General features: G+C 43.3%; 1 non-coding gene across 1 annotated transcript; it reads left to right on the forward strand.

The window, feature by feature from the left end:
- Positions 1-2,726: 2,726 nt before the first annotated feature.
- Positions 2,727-2,797, forward strand: TRNAG-GCC (transfer RNA glycine (anticodon GCC)). Its single transcript has one exon. It is a non-coding gene; the product is annotated as a tRNA-Gly (tRNA).
- Positions 2,798-16,499: the final 13,702 nt, after the last annotated feature.

Consider the following 16,499-nt stretch of genomic DNA (forward strand, 5'->3'; position numbering starts at 1 on the left):
GCTCCTATGTACAAGAATATAACTTCTGTAATACTGCTCCCTATGTACAAGACTATAACTAGCATAATACTGCTCCCTATGTACAAGAATATAACTACTATAATACTGCCCCTATGTACAAGAATATAACTACTATAATACTGCCCCCTATGTACAAGAATATAACTACTATAATACTGCTCCTATATACAAGAATATAACTACTATAATACTGCTCCTATGTACAAGAATATAACTACTATAATACTGCTCCTATGTACAGGAATATAACCACTATAATACTGCTCCTATGTACAAGAATATAACTACTATAATACTGCTCCTATGTACAAGAATATAACTACTATAACACCGCTCCTATGTACAAGAATATAACTACTATAATACTGCTCCTATATACAAGAATATAACTACTATAATACTGCTCCTATGTACAAAAATATAACTACTATAATACTGCTCCTATGTACAGGAATATAAAAACTATAATACTGCCCCTATGTACAAGATTATAACTACTATAATACTGCTCCCTATGTGCAAGAATATAACCACTATAATACTGCTCCTATATACAAGAATATAACTATTATAATACTGCTCCTATGTACAAGAATATAACTACTATAATGCTGACCCCTATGTACAAGAATATAACTACTATAATACTGCTCCTATGTACAAGAATATAACTACTATAATACTGTTCCCTATGTACAAGAATATAACTACTATAATACTGCCCCCTATGTACAAGAATATAACTACTATAATACTGCTCCTATGTACAAGAATATAACTACTATAATACTGCTCCTATGTACAGGAATATAACCACTATAATACTGCTCCTATGTACAAGAATATAACTACTATAATACTGCTCCTATGTACAAGAATATAACTACTATAACACCGCTCCTATGTACAAGAATATAACTACTATAATACTGCTCCTATATACAAGAATATAACTACTATAATACTGCTCCTATGTACAAGAATATAACTACTATAATGCTGTCCCCTATGTATAAGAATATAACTACTATAATACTGCTCCTATGTACAAGAATATAACTACTATAATACTGTTCCCTATGTACAAGAATATAACTACTATAATACTGCCCCCTATGTACAAGAATATAACTACTATAATACTGCCCCCTATGTACAAGAATATAACTACTATAATACTGCTCCTATGTACAAGAATATAACTACTATAACACCGCTCCTATGTACAAGAATATAACTACTATAATACTGCTCCTATATACAAGAATATAACTACTATAATACTGCTCCTATGTACAAGAATATAACTACTATAATACTGCTCCTATGTACAGGAATATAAAAACTATAATACTGCCCCTATGTACAAGATTATAACTACTATAATACTGCTCCCTATGTGCAAGAATATAACCACTATAATACTGCTCCTATATACAAGAATATAACTATTATAATACTGCTCCTATGTACAAGAATATAACTACTATAATGCTGACCCCTATGTACAAGAATATAACTACTATAATACTGCTCCTATGTACAAGAATATAACTACTATAATACTGTTCCCTATGTACAAGAATATAACTACTATAATACTGCCCCCTATGTACAAGAATATAACTACTATAATACTGCCCCCTATGTACAAGAATATAACTACTATAATACTGCCCTCTATGTAGAAGAATATAACTACTATAATACTGCTCCTATGTACAAGAATATAACTACTATAATACTGCTCCTATGTACAAGAATATAACTACTATAATACTGCCCCTATGTACAAGAATATAACTACTATAATACTGCTCCTATATACAAGAATATAACTACTATAATACTGCCCCTATGTACAAGAATATAACTACTATAATACTGCCCCTATGTACAAGAATATAACTACTATAATACTGCCCCTATGTACAAGAATATAACTACTATAATACTGCCCCTATGTACAAGAATATAACTACTATAATACTGCCCCTATGTACAAGAATATAACTACTATAATACTGCTCCTATATCATAAGCGGTCATCAGATAACTAATCTAAGCCAATTAATGCTACAGCCATAAAAAAATATCAAAGCAGCATATCATTTATATGAAAACTACCTCTCCTGCAATGGGGGGGGGGAGCCTCACTGGTGGAGCCCACCGCACAGTTTAAGATTTGCTCATCTAAACAATTAATAACATAAAATCTATATCTGCTGGATATAATTCTCAAATTCCTTAAAAAACAAGGTCTAAATGTTAACATTTTTCCTTGTGGAGAGTGACACACCGGCTCTACCATGCCAAGGTAAGGAGGCTTATACGCCGTGCTAATGCTCCTCTGGGAAATTGAACATTAAAATTGCCTCTTCAGAGAGGAAGAGGACCTGAACTCAATAGTGCCACCTATTGGAAACAGCAATCTTACAAGTCACAATCAACCCTTTAACGAGTCTTAAAATATGACTTAGGATAAAAGCCAAATCAGAATCTCAATTTGCAGACACGGCGTTTCGGGCTGTTGGCCCTCGTCAGTGCAAAGTATGAGAACTGATTTGGGTAGGTAAGAGGCTCTGGACTGAGGTCTAATGGGTAACGTTTCTCCTTCTGGAGAGTGACATTCCGGCATGCCAAGGTAAGGAGGCTTATTTGTGCAATGTTCTGCTTGAAATTTAAATCATGTTTTCCAGAGTCAAGCATTGGTGGTTCAGTGGTAGAATTCTTGCCTGCCACGCGGGAGGCCTGGGTTCTATTCCCGGCCAATGCAGGAGCTGTAATTTTTTTTAATTTAGCTTCTGAGCATTTGTACATTTGTGTTTTTACTTCTGTAATTTGCATTAACTAGAATTATTTCAGATGTTATTGATCAGTGGATGTGATTGATCAGTGGATATCATCAATCAGAAAATCAGGATAAAAGCTAATATTTCTTTGGCATCTCTTCTTGAATTATCTTTCCTAGTTACCGTCAGTCACTGTACATTCATAAGAACCTAGAAAGACTGTTCTCACGGTTTTTAGTTTCCTTACATAGTGATATCAGGGTTATTTTTTGTTGGAGGAGATGTGTTGAATGACACCATTGACTTTATCATGTCATGTACTGAAAAACAGCAAAAAAAATTAAAAGTGGGTTGGGATTGATGTTAGGAACTTCACACTTTGTCATTGGGTTTCTTTCCTGCCTTTTGTATCTCTGTGTTATACATAATAATATCATCATAATCATATGGCCGTGGGAAAATTGCTCCACTTAAAGTTCATTCGCCACAAGTTGTGGATATAATACCTACAGAACTCATGTATAAAGTCAAAGAACGTTCATTGGATGCAATGGGTGCAGAGACTGAGCTGAAAGGACTGTCTAAGAGTAGAGACAACCAGATCCAAGTAGGCCTCTTATCTCTCTACAGCATGACATTGTGACCCCCGTCACCTGAGGTCAATTCGACACCTTAATTGACCCACATCATAACTGTTAGAGAAATTCAAAGAGCTCACCGGGTGAGGTGGATCCTCTAAGCCCAAGGTCCAGGTGGACACAGGGGCCATGCACGTCAGTGTAGCAAGCTGGTGAGAAGAGTGACAGGAAGCCATAGATAGACAGGTGGAATGCTGGTAACCACAGGCAGGCTGAGGACATCAGGAAACAGCAGGCAAGCAGGTGGAGGATGTCAGTTAACTGCAGGCAAGCAAAGGATGTCAAGAAGCTGCAGGCAAGCAGGTAGATTGCATCAGGAAACTGCACACAAGCAGAGGATGTCAGGAAACTGCAGGCAAAAAGGTTGAGTGCAGGAATCCGCAGGCAGGCGGAGGACGTCAGGAAACTACAAGCAAGCAGGTGTAGTGCAGGAAACTGCAGGTGGGTAGAAGATAACACTCTGAAGTAACGGGAAGGTCAGCAATCAAGGAAGCCGCACACAGCCAGGAAGACGTCCTGAAAACTGAAGGCTGACACATAGAAGAGGAGACTCGGAGCCGATAGAACTCCGGAGTCACTGGAAGCCGCAGACAAGTAGGAAGAAGCACTAGAAGCTTCTGGTCCACAAGAGACGTCCTGCAGCCCACAGCCAGGTTGTTGTGCACACACAAACTGCAAGTCTAGTCTCAGATTCAATACTAAGGCCCGGATGTGTGTCTTAGAAGCCCTTAAATAGGCCCACATGGAATCATGCCAGGCCAACTGCAAAGCTTGATGAGAATCACAAGAAAGTTCAACAGAATGGGGAAAATAGAGCAGAGCTCAGACCAAGGACAGGTGTGTAACAATGACCTCATGAATAGGTTTCAGGGCAATGCATCTCACTATGTCATGACTTGAATCATGACGTTAGAAGCCTACTCAGTGTCAAAATCCCTGCACCATGGGAAGACGTACAAGGACACGTGAATCATTTGATGATTTGGGCTGTTGCGGCAGAACGGTTAAGACTTTATTTTTTTCACCATTTTCCTCACTCTGATTAAGCAAAATAGTTGGAGGCCTTCTGGCCGCCATTTTTCTGAAATCACATGAAGATAATCGTGGAAAAATTCTAATTCTGAAGAAAGTTAATTTTTGTAAATTTTGAGATGAATTCAAGATTTGCTCACTTCTTATAAAGGGGTGAAAATCCAATAGTAAATTGATGGGAACATACTTTACTCCTGATATTCTGTTGGTGTTGGGTTCTTGGGTCCCATTACTGATTAAGTACATAGCCACCTAGTGCATTTTCTGAATTGGGTTCCTTAGGACCACTGGAGGATTGATTCTGAAGGCCACTGAAGGCCTACAGAACAAGCTCAAGCAGGACATATTTCTAAAGTTTTAACAGATTATTGGTGAATCAACTCATAATAAAGAGACCAAAGTGGTCAGGAATTGGCTCGAAAGTTACCTCCCAATGGAATTGTCTGTTTCTAAACTAATGGGGCCATTATTGTGACAGATCCTCAGGGATTTTTCTGCATGAGCCTAGCCGTCTGTGATTCTCACTGACATATAACACAATTGAGAATATTATTATGTAGATAAATGCGCATTTAAGTCTTATGCAAAAGTTTCATCAAAATGTCATAGAGTCAACATTGCCCATGGCTCAATGAATGGAACCTGCCTCCGACCATTGTCCCAAAACACATACTCATTTTTTTCTGTTTTTGTTATCCCTGAAACCGCTCAGATTGATATATCTATTTCCAAATTGCTCTTTTTGAGTTCTTTACAAGCTAAATGGATGCACGCTGCATTAAAGAATATCTAATTGGATACATGAAAATTAATTAATAGGTCAATGAGTAGGAGAGACATCCAATAATACAACAATTTATGGGCAGGCTATGATTCTGCCATTGATATTTGAGTAGAAGACATTGATTGTCTTTGGAGGACACGTAGACATCAAAGTCTCAATAAAATTGTTGGAGAACAAATGGTGGAAGAGTCTTTGAACCCAAGAAGTGTGTCTTTCCCATGAACACACTTCACATCACAATAAAGTGGTGACACCATCTCCATAATTTGAGGTTTCTTGTTAATTTCACACATCACCATGGGAAATACTCAACTCTCCAACTCCCGGACACAGGGAGTCCTCATAGGAGAGGACATGCACTCAGTGAATATTCTATGCACCATTACTGACATAACATTGCATCAATTTCATATAATTAATGACCATTCTTAAATATTTAAAAAAAGACAAAGTCCCTTTCATACAACTTTGTTGGTTCAAAGTATGGAAATTATTTATAGGAAAATTGAATTGGAAAAAATATATAGTAGTGCAAAACTGTAAAAAAATAACACATTTATTTATAATTATAGACCAGTGGGTGCTCATTCATAATAAATGCGAGATTAAGAGTTTTGCAATAGTTTTTATGATATATGTATAGAATAGAGATGAGCTGAATTTATTTCAGGATAATTGAAATCTCCTTAAATTTTACAAAAAAAATATATTCTCCATAATACAGATTTTTTTTTTTAGCGAATCGCCTCTCGTGAATTCAGCAAAATGTCGGCTAGCTGCAACCACTATTTTCCTTAACTGTAAAGCAATTGACCAGACAAAAAGGTGTACAAATAAAGTAGTACGTCCTATATCTACCCACTCCTCATAAATGAAGAGGGGTATATGCCATGACAATGAATACCATATAGAAGTATATATATCAATATCACATGTAATATGTGTGAAACATACAAGGTACTCCACAAGTGTGTGCTGTCATATTCCCCAAGACCAATAGTGCCAGAACCACAACATGTCCTAGGCATGAGGAGGAGTGGACAGAGGTCAATTGATCGATATGTCAGTTTAGTCTTGCCATATCATACCTGTGGGAAGAAAGCCAGCCGCGTAGCGTATACCCCGACGTGCGTTTCGGACCGCCGTGCTTCGGCAGGGGTTGATGTTGATAGAGTGTACATGTGTTAAATAGAGGGACAGATGGTGTGACTCATGGAAGGAGGGTCGTAGTGTGATATCTGGGTCGTGCCTTGCGGTTCATATGTCTAAGATCTGCGTTCCAGCAAAGCAGAAGGAGGAGGAAAGATGTATCACGTGAGGGAGGAGGAATTGTAGAACAATATCCGGAACACGCTTTGCGGTTCAAATACCGGAAGTCTGCGCTTCAACAAACCGGAAGGGGGCGTATAATAAGAGACATTTGTATAAATATGGGAAGGGGAATGTGACAGATGTGCTGTGTCGTGATTGGGTGCAAGATATATCTGGGACGGGAACTGCTGGCGCATGCGCTGTCAGGAGGGACCGGGGGCGACCACCCTTGCGTCAAACGATCGATGACATCCTTGTCCTCAGAGACAAGGAAGACTAGACTGCGGCCTGTGGAGGTGGTGGAGGTGGAACAGGTGAGTTTTCTTTTTTTTTTTACATTCTACATTTTTTAGTCTCGGAGGTCTGAGGTGACCCCAGAGGATGAGAAGGAACATTCAACTTGCAGAGAATAATTTCAATGCTAATTGAAGTTCCCTGTTAGATTTGTGTTATTTGCCAAATTCGAAATCTTGGCTTCTTGGCACTTTCAATCATCTCTACTATATCAGTGTGACCTTCATTGAACTTTCTACCTTAAGCTCACACTTTTGAACCTTGAACCATGTACAATTCGTTTTGAGATGCTGCCTCTCCTTTCGCATTGGTCACACTTGGTGGATGTATGGAGAGGTGACAGAGGAATGGAGAGGCGACAAGAAGACATCACAGATCACTGCCATTTGTCCTACTAAATTAAGACAGTGCTGCCATTACCTTGTGGGAAAGGTTTTGTAGACATTTCTTCATGTTGTGTCAGATTCTGATGATCTTGTGACCTGTGTTAAGTCACAATTTTATGTTGCATTGATGTATTGACTCTTTTACGGCTTCCAGTTATCGTGCACAGAAGTATTCACAAGAGTGTAGGTATCACAAAGTATAGTTATTATTAGAGATGAGCGTTGTTCTACTCGAACTGTTCGCCAATCTCAAATTCGAGCTGTTTTGGGTGGTGTTCGAGCCGGTCGGCGAACACAAACAATTTGAGAAAAATTCGGCTGTTCGAGGTTATGTCCGATAACTGTTCGTGCACCAAAATCATAACTGGATTTTTTCTCAGTAATGATGAAAATTAATGTTAATACGCAGTTTGAGTGTACAGCGGGGCGGGGGGAGGGGCAGGGGATGGATCTCTGCAGGAACAATGAAGATCTCCATTTTTTTTTCTCTTTCCCGCATTTGCAGTGGGGAGGTGCAATCTGTCAGCCTATCAGCAGCGCACACACGGAGCGAAGTGCTTTTTTTCACACAAGCAAGGGCATGTGTGATTGGCAGTGTATGTCACATGTCCTTGCCCTATAAGACCAAGCCATTTTCCCCGTCGCCACCATTTTCTCACTGCTGCAGCTGCGTGTTAGACGGCACCGCTGTTGCTGTGTGCGCTATACCTTGTTAATTTCAAGCCAATTTTCGCACAAATATACAGATAGCTTGGGAGTAGGGAATAGTTGTGATTGCAGTCCTTTTAAGGACTAGGTTACAGCATTTCCTACGACTTTTATCAGGCAATTTTTTTCTGCATCTAGCTCTGAAAAAATATTTGGGCTTCTAGCAGTGTGTGGGACTTGGTCTATTAGTCCATCTATACTGACCTCCATCAGGTTGCAAATTAAAAATAATTTTTTTCTGCATCTAGCTCTGAAAAAATATTTGGGCTTCTAGCAGTGTGTGGGACTTGGTCTATTAGTCCATCTATACTGACCTCCATCAGGTTGCAAATTAAAAATAATTTTTTTCTTCATTTAGCTCTGAAAAAATATTTGGGCTTCTAGCAGTGTGTGGGACTTGTTCTATTAGTCCTTCTATACTGACCTCCAGCAGGTTGCAAATTGAATATAATTTTTTTCTGCATCTAGCTCTGAAAAAATATTTGGGCTTCTAGCGGTGTGTGGGACTTGGTCTATTAGTCCATCTATACTGACCTCCATCAGGTTGCAAATTGAATAAAAAATTTTTCTGCATCTAGCTCTGAAAAAATATTTGGGCTTCTAGCGGTGTGTGGGACTTGGTCTATTAGTCCATCTATACTGACCTCCATCAGGTTGCAAATTAAAAATAATTTTTTTCTGCATCTAGCTCTGAAAAAATATTTGGGCTTCTAGCAGTGTGTGGGACTTGGTCTATTAGTCCATCTATACTGACCTCCATCAGGTTGCAAATTAAAAATAATTTTTTTCTGCATCTAGCTCTGAAAAAATATTTGGGCTTCTAGCGGTGTGTGGGACTTGGTCTATTAGTCCATCTATACTGACCTACATCAGGTTGCAAATTAAAAATAATTTTTTTCTGCATCTAGCCCAGCCAATAGTTTTGGCCTAATACCACAGTTTGGCCACTCAGCTCTGCTCGGTTACCATCCATTGTTTTTTTGTGCAAACAACTCCAGAGTTGTGAATTAGTTAACCACCAAAATGAGTGGAAAAAGGTCTGCTGCTGGTGGAAAGGGGAATAGGCGTGTTGGGAAGGGGAAAAAAGGTTGTGTCCGTGGGGTAGGTGCAGAAGAAAGACCATCTTCCAGCCAAACTAAAATGTCTACTTCTTTTAGCGGACAATGTGATAAGATCCCTTTCTTACGGCCACGCCAATCGCTACAAATTCCAGATGAGGCACAAAAACAGCAGGTGCTTCAACGGATATCAAGTGCTCCTTTAAGTGGGCTCTCCTCCACATCAACTTCAACATCACAAATACTCCAGTCCTCAAAGGTGTCACCCAAATCGCACTTGCTTCCTCACAGCTCCCAAATCTCCAGCTGCCCGTCTGAGTATGAGGTAGAACAGATGGTTGAGTCTGCAGAGCTGTTTACTCATACTATAGCCTGGGAATCAGAGGTCGACTCCAGCGCTTCTGTGAATCCAGACGAGGAAATGATCTGCACTGATGCCCAGAATCTTTATGAGTCGGATCCAGGACCAGACGCAGAAGGTTCTGACCATAATGTAGACCCTCATTCCCAAACTGTAACTCCTGTTGGTGGAGACAATGAGGAAGACGATGATAAGACTCAAATACCTGATTGGAGCGACAACTTTAGTTTTTTGTCAGGGCAGGAACAGGTTGGCTCTGAGGACGACGGGTGTGATAACGCACAGGGTGATGATGATGAGGTCGGAGATCCCACTTACTGTCAACCCACAGTCAGCCAAGAGATGAGGTCAGCAGAGGAGGTGGAGGAAGATGCTAGTGACGACGAGGTCAGGTTGCGCCTTCCTGGACAGAGACGTAGTACTGGAAGCACGTCAACAACTGCATCCTCAAACACAACTCTGCCTCTCACCACAAGTCGTGGTGGCTCTTCAGGTCGCATGGGTGCTAAGCCTTGCATAGCCTGGGCATTTTTTCAGATCGATAAAGATGACCCAACTCGTGTTATCTGTAACATTTGTCAGCAAAAGCTAAGTAGAGGCCAAAAAATACATAGTTTGAGTACTTCATGCATGAACCGGCACATGGACATGAAGCATAAGTTGCAGTGGGAAGCTCAGTGTGCTACAATGCGGTCTAGCCGGCCGGGCCAACCACCGTCTGCCATATCTTGTGCATCCGCGGCCTCTTCATCCTCTGTGACTGGGGGGACAGCAGTCACACCTGTTTTGGGGCGCAGACCTGCCACCTCTTTACCCGCAACAGCCAGCATGATTGGCAGGTCATCATTTTCTTTGGAGGTGGTAACACCAGCTGGTCTTGAGCGCTGTCCGACATCGATAGCACCACCTTTGGATCAAGGCAACCTAACATGTCCGCCTGCATCTTCCTCACAGACCGGCAGTTTGCCGGGGACACCCTTATCAACCCCGTCTAAGCACAATAGCCAGCCCTCGGTCCCTCAGATGTGGACAAGTAAAAGACCATTTCCTCCTAGCCATGAGAAAGCTAAGAGGTTGAATTTCACGATCTGCAAGCTCTTGGCTACAGAAATGCTGCCTTTCCGCCTGGTGGACACAGAGGATTTTCGAGACCTTATGTCCGTCGCAGTGCCCCAGTACCAGATGCCCAGTCGGCACTACTTCTCAAAGAAAGGTGTGCCTGCGCTCCACCAGCATGTCGCACACAACATCACCGCTTCTTTGAGAAACTCTGTGTGTGACAGGGTGCATTTCACCACAGACACTTGGACGAGTAGGCATGGACAGGGGCGTTACATGTCGCTGACTGGGCACTGGGTAACTATGGTGACAGCAGGACAAGGGGCTGCTGTCCAAGTCTTGCCGTCCCCACGAGTTGTGCGTCAATCCTCTTTATGTCATTTTTCCTCCACTGCTTCTGCCTCCTCAACCTCCTCTCGGTCTTCCACCTGCACCCAAAGCCTGTCTGGTCATGCCACAAGCTTTCTAACTGCGCAGAAGGGATCCTGCACACCTCCTTACTATGCTGGCAGTAGGGCTCAACGTCATCAGGCGGTTTTTACATTGAAATGTCTGGGAAATGTGAGTCACACAGCTGAGGAGTTGTGGTCAGCTCTGGAGAACCAATTTCATGAATGGTTGTCTCCACTGGACCTGAAACCAGGGAAGGCCGTGTGCGACAATGCTGCAAACCTGGGTGCGGCCCTTCGCCGGGGCAATGTCACACACGTGCCTTGTATGGCTCACGTGTTGAACCTGGTTGTCCAGCAATTTTTAGCCCACTATCCCAGACTAGATGGCCTTCTGCAGAGGGCACGGTCGCTGTGTGCTCATTTCCGCCGTTCGCATCCCGCAGCTCAGCGACTTACATCTCTACAGAAGTCGTTGGGCCTGCCACTTCACCGGCTAAAATGCGATGTGCCTACCCGGTGGAATTCAACTCTGCACATGTTGCAGCGACTGTGGCAGCACCGACAAGCCCTGGTGCAATACGTTCTGACGTATAGCCTGGGCCAACGAGATTCAGAGGTGGGGCAAATCACGCTGGAGGAGTGGTCTCAGATCAGGGACCTATGCACCCTTCTGCACAGTTTTGAAATGGCGACGAAGATGTTTAGTGCTGACGATGCCATTATCAGCATGACTATTCCGGTGATTTACATGCTGGAGCACATGTTAAACAGAATTCGGAGTCAGGTGGTGGCACAAGAGGAGGTGGAGGAAGTAGAGGAGGAGGAGTTGTATGCGGAAGGGCTAACATCTGCAAGGTCCAGACGGTCGGCAGCACCAGGGCGGCAGGCATGTGAGGGTGGGGGAGATGATTTTACCAGGGCGCATGGTAGCAGCCAAACTAGTGAGGAAGGTGCAGGAGCCCAGGAAGAAGTGGAGGACGAACTGATGGAAGACTCATCAGATGAGGGAGACCTTGATCACATTTCTGTTGTGCGAGGTTGGGGGGAGAGGACAGAGGAAGGAAGCATGATTGTTACCTCGCCACCAACACAACAGGGACTTGGTGCTCCTGGATGCGCAACACACATGAGTGCCTTCTTGCTGCACTACCTGCAACATGACCCTCGAATTGTGAGAATTAGAAATAATCCTGACTACTGGGTTGCCACACTGTTAGATCCCCGGTACAAAAGTAAATTTGCAGAAATTATTCCTGCCATAGAAAGGGATGCACGCATGCAGGAGTATCAGCAGAGACTGTTGCAGAATCTTACATGTGCTTTTCCACAAAATACCAGTGGTGCACGTAGTGAATCTCACAGTTCCAACTTGCCAACCGTGGTCTGTATGGAATTGTTCAATAAAGGGCCCAAAATTAAGATAACATAGATGGGAGAGGTCTCTATGAATAGGAATTCCTAAGTATTTGATACCCTGTGAGGGCCAGGCAAAGGGAAAGTTGGACTGGATGGAATCCTATATGGATTTAGGGAGGGAGACATCGAGGGCCTCAGACTTCGCTGCATTGATTTTAAAATTTTACCATGTAACAAAGTGATCTATTTCAGCCATAACAGCATGGATGGATATATGTGATTGAGTGATATATACTAGGACATCATCAGCAAATAGAGAGCACTTGTACTCGGTGCCTCCCACCTCAATCCACCTAATATTGGGGTTATGGCGAATTGATGAGAGCAGGTGCTCCGTCACTAGGATGTATAAGAGAGGGGACAGAGGACATCCCTGCCTTGTCCCATTGGTGATTGTGAAAGGTGATGAAAATGTTCTGACGCGCCCACTGGGCCTTGGGACACCCGGAGCCGGACCCTTTTTGGTGGATGCTGGTGGTTGTAGTCTTCGTGGCGGCGACCCAGTTCCGTGGCTCAGGGCGGTCAAACCAGTGGCGGAACTATTTATGTGGTTTTCATGTTTAAATGTCCGACTACGCCACCCGTGGATTGCGGTCAGAGTGAACCGCCGCTACAGGGCAGACCGCTAAGGCTGGTGTTGTGGGTGCAGCAGAGCGTAGCATAACTCCCCACGGGAGGAGTATAGCCTCAGGGCAGTGTATGTGGAGGATGGGGGTGATGGTGCAGGGCAGCAGCAGTAACGACACGGAGTCAGTGATGCAGTTCAGGGCCTTTACTCACAGTTCTTATTATCCAGACCACGTCTGCAGGTAACGGCTGCCCACGTCGTACTGTGCTCACCAGGTGAGGGGCGCAGACAACTCCCAGATAACTTTGGAGCACTTCACAGGACCCCCTTTGTGTGTCCTTTATCTGGCCTTTCTTACCAACACTTCTGTCCGGCTGCCTCGGGCCTCCTCTTGGTAAACTTGGCGCCAGTTTCCCTGACCCTATGTGGTGCCTTCCTAGCGGGTGGAGCAAGGGGCTGCGCCACATAAAATGTCAGAGCCTCCGGTTTCTAGCTGAGGGTCGTTTCCTGCCTCCACTAGTTCGGGGACCGGTCTCCCCCTTTGGCCTGACCCCTCCACGCAGGTGGATTCGGGCGTGCGGTGGCGACTCGCCCGTCCGCACCCCTGGGATCCCTTCATTCCTCGTTCCTGGAGCCTTCTCCGCTCCTCTTCCTTCCTTCTCCCTCTTGCAGGCCTGGGCCTCTGTTACTAGGCCCGCCTCCGGAGCAGAGCTCATGCAGAGCCCCTGCTCCCTGCCACTTCTGCTCAGACTTCTCTGCACTGAACTAAGATGGTGCCCACCTTTTATACTCCCTTCTCAATGCACCCAGGAACTGCTTCCTCCCTGCTCCTGCACTGCAGGGTTCCCCTTCCTCAGTGTTCCCTCCCCCCACTCCAGCCAGGGACAGGGACTGTCGTGCCCATCTCAGGGGCATATTGGTCGCCCTGCCCCACGGCAATGTGGTGTAATGCATGCAGGTGTCGGGTCCTGATCCACACTCCATCCTTATCTGAGAGTGAGATATCACACCTCTGGGTGAGGTGCAATACGTCTGTAGCAACCGAGCCCTCGGTGCTACAGTTCCATTTATCTTCAGCCTAGGTGACGTATTGTGATACAGGGCCGTGATTTTGGCTATAAAAGGGTCCCCTAGACCCCTACCCCAAGCTTTTTAAGAGAATCATATATGGCGTGCCAGGAGACTCTATGGAATGCTTTCTCAGCATCCAACGAGAGTATCTACTTACAAATTTTTAACTGCATCTAGCCCAGGAAATACTTTGTGCCTAGTAGCAGTGTCTGCTAGTCAGCGGATTATCCCGGCTGTTAAGCAAGCTACACCACCTGTAGTTTGGACACTTAATTTTTTCAAAGGAAATGCTTCGGGACCACGGGATACTCAGTGAAGAGCATCAGGAGGCACCCCAAGGCATAGGGGCTGGGACTGGCACTAGGATGCCTTGCGGTGGACAGCCGAGCTCGATCCTTATAAAAGCTTTTTAACTGCAGCAGCTTTAGTGGACGCTACTGGAGCTGGAATTACGCGGCTGCTGGCATGAGACTTGCCCTCCAATAGATCCTTGTAAATGGATTTAAAGTGTATTCATTCAAATTAGAGGGACAATTTAAATTAAAAAGCTTAGAGCTGCCTCCACCACAGGGGGGCTCTCTCGACCCACCAGCGGACAGGCACCAGTATTGGGAGAGGGGGGCTGGCCGTCAGGGTTCACCGCGGCTCTGGCACAAACCCGGCGACACGGAGGTGGCACGGGCAGGAGCGGACTGGCCGTCTCGGCTTCTCACTTTTTGGATTTTAGAAGGGCATGACATGCCTATATCTGTGTCTCCCCCTCCTTTTACTCCTCCACCTCTTTTCTTTTCGCATGACTATATGTACTTGTCACTTTTCCATGTGTTAGTTGTGTCTTCTGAGCAGTTTGTCAGCTTTTGGACACCTTTGAAGGTGTTTTCTATGTGTTTCTATGTGTTTTTGTTTGCCTGCCATTGGTTTTAACGGTGTTCGAAGGTGTTCGACGAACAGTTCGACGAACAGTTCGGCGAACACACGGGTGTTCGACGAACCGAACCGAACTCGAACACTACGGGGGTGGCTCAACACTAGTTATTATAGACGGGTCCACCATCTCAAAATACTGCAGATAGTTTTCAAGACAAGTAATACAGTATCTTCTCTTCTACCATTAATAACCATTTCTAATTGTTCTTAATTGTTGATGAAGAGATTATTTTTTTTACTGGCTGACTCATGGCCATAATTCTCTAAAACATTGTTCTACAAAACCAATTAGGTCACCATTAAACCTTATGCATAGAGGCCCATTAAGGTTGGGTCACGGGGCCGTGATATGGGCTTCAAAATTGATGATTTCGCTATATCTCATGCACAAAATTTACCCAGGCAGAATATTCTTTTGTAGGTTTTCTGGCCTTAAACGTAGAGGATAATCAAAGACCCTAATGGAAATATATATATTTTTGTTAGGGAAACAACATACGTCTAATGAGTGAAAGTCTAGACTCTTTGGTCTTGTTCCATTTTTTTATTCCATTACTAGTTCATTTTTTGAATTACTAACTACAAGAGAGTCCTAGGTGTGACTGTGTCTCACATCTTCTTCCCGTGACCTCCTGTTGTACACACACAACTAATGGCGACATTATGTCTCTCCCATCACCCAGACACACTTCCTCGCACACTTCTCATTCTTTTCATCTGCTACACTGGAATGTAAGCACAAGTATGGATTTTTCATGTTTATTACGATGGGAAAAATTGCTAAATTTTTTTTTTAAATGGATTCTTTAGAATCAAAATTGTTACTGGAAAAAGTGATTAAAATGCTAAAATGCTAAATTTCTAGATAGACCGCCATTTTGAATTCTTCATTGCTTCATTGTTTCTCCTCTTCTGCTGTTTTTGTTGACATTTGTACAAGGTTTCGTGTCGTCTATGAAGATGTCAAGAAAGTTGACCATTTAGTTATGACCCATTAAAAATAAATCTATCTATCTATTTATCTATCTATCTATCTTTGATTTATATGCCAACCATATACAATACATGGTGGCCACTCCGATGAATTTTAGTCCTAGCAATAGAAACATAGCAAGTAAAGGAGAAAAGAACCACATGCACGGAGCAGCACACTTCTATATATAAAAGGTATAATTTTATTCCAGAAACTTCGTAGACAAAACATTTAAAAACATTTAAAAGATATATATAGACAAAGGGGTCTGGCCCTCATGACTGCTCAGGTTAATAGATGGTCACCAATACAGATAGTGCAATAAATAGACAGCTTCGTCAGGGGAATAACGTCCACTGGTTCCTGGCTTGTCTTTATATCATGGTTAAATAAGCTAATAGTATACTGGTGTGTTTCCTCTGCCGACATCATCTCAACCGGACTGGAAATGACATCATCGGCTGCAGGGCAGAAGTGATGTAATCAGCCAGGAAAGTCTGAGTATGGGCAAACACCTTGCCCTTACTATGCTGTTGCACAACCACAAAAAAACCCCAGAAAAAAACCTTTTTTCCTTTTTGTGATGTGATGTGTACCCCGATGGTACCCGCTACTGCATGGTGAGATGTTTTAAGATTAGCTCATCTGAGAGGCAATTCAGAGGATTGACAAACGGCTGGAGGATATCATCTAGAGGAGCCCCGGAGC

The sequence above is a fragment of the Phyllobates terribilis genome, unplaced genomic scaffold (genome assembly GCF_046119375.1).
Source record: "Phyllobates terribilis strain yellow unplaced genomic scaffold, ASM4611937v1 Scaffold_11__3_contigs__length_659146591, whole genome shotgun sequence".
Lineage (NCBI taxonomy): Eukaryota > Metazoa > Chordata > Amphibia > Anura > Dendrobatidae > Phyllobates > Phyllobates terribilis.